Below are 602 nucleotides of genomic sequence, written 5' to 3'. Positions count from 1 at the left end.
GGTGACTGGCGACTCCGTGGATGGCGCAAAGGAAGTGAAGCGAAGCACGGGCGCGCCGGACACGGCCGGTCTGAAAAGGGCAGAGCCTCCCGGAGGCTCAGGGAACACAGCGGGACGAAGACCGAGGGGCTGCCCGGCCAACGCTGGTGCTGGCCGAGAGAAAGAAGAAAGACCCTGCAGGGACTGGGTCTCTGCCGGCTGTGTGTCCTTTGCTTTTTAATCAGGGGAGAGCGCGGACGGAGGCAGTCCCCCACTAGCACGAACCATGCAGTGGGGTTTCCCGTATTTGGGGAAGTCGCAGGGGTCAGCACACCCGCAGTGCAATGGGTGAGCCTCGCCCTGGGAAAACCACCTTCGTGATCATGGTGTCTTCCCTGCCAGGTCAGTATGCCTGCGCCTTGTTCACCAGAGAATTAATAAAATATGCTTTAAAAAGACAGAGGTTAGATTTGCAGTGGGAGGGGCCGGCGTGAACAGCAGGGCTCTTTAGAAGCACCCAAATGTACATCTGGGTTGACAATACGACATCAGAAAAGATGTTCTTTTTTTTCAATTTAAAGAACACTAAATTTATTTTTTGAAATAAATGATTCTCAGTAAAG

The 602-nt window shown here is 53.5% G+C and overlaps 1 non-coding gene across 1 annotated transcript; it reads right to left on the bottom strand.

Moving 5' to 3' along the window:
* Positions 1-221: 221 nt before the first annotated feature.
* Positions 222-389, bottom strand: LOC115873444. The gene has a single exon (XR_004048441.1). It is a non-coding gene; the product is annotated as a U1 spliceosomal RNA (small nuclear RNA).
* Positions 390-602: the final 213 nt, after the last annotated feature.

This window comes from Echinops telfairi, unplaced genomic scaffold, assembly GCF_000313985.2.
Source record: "Echinops telfairi isolate 266 unplaced genomic scaffold, ASM31398v2 ScPeMD7_7468;HRSCAF=8506_0, whole genome shotgun sequence".
Lineage (NCBI taxonomy): Eukaryota > Metazoa > Chordata > Mammalia > Afrosoricida > Tenrecidae > Echinops > Echinops telfairi.
This window is presented reverse-complemented; position numbering and strand designations above follow the sequence as displayed.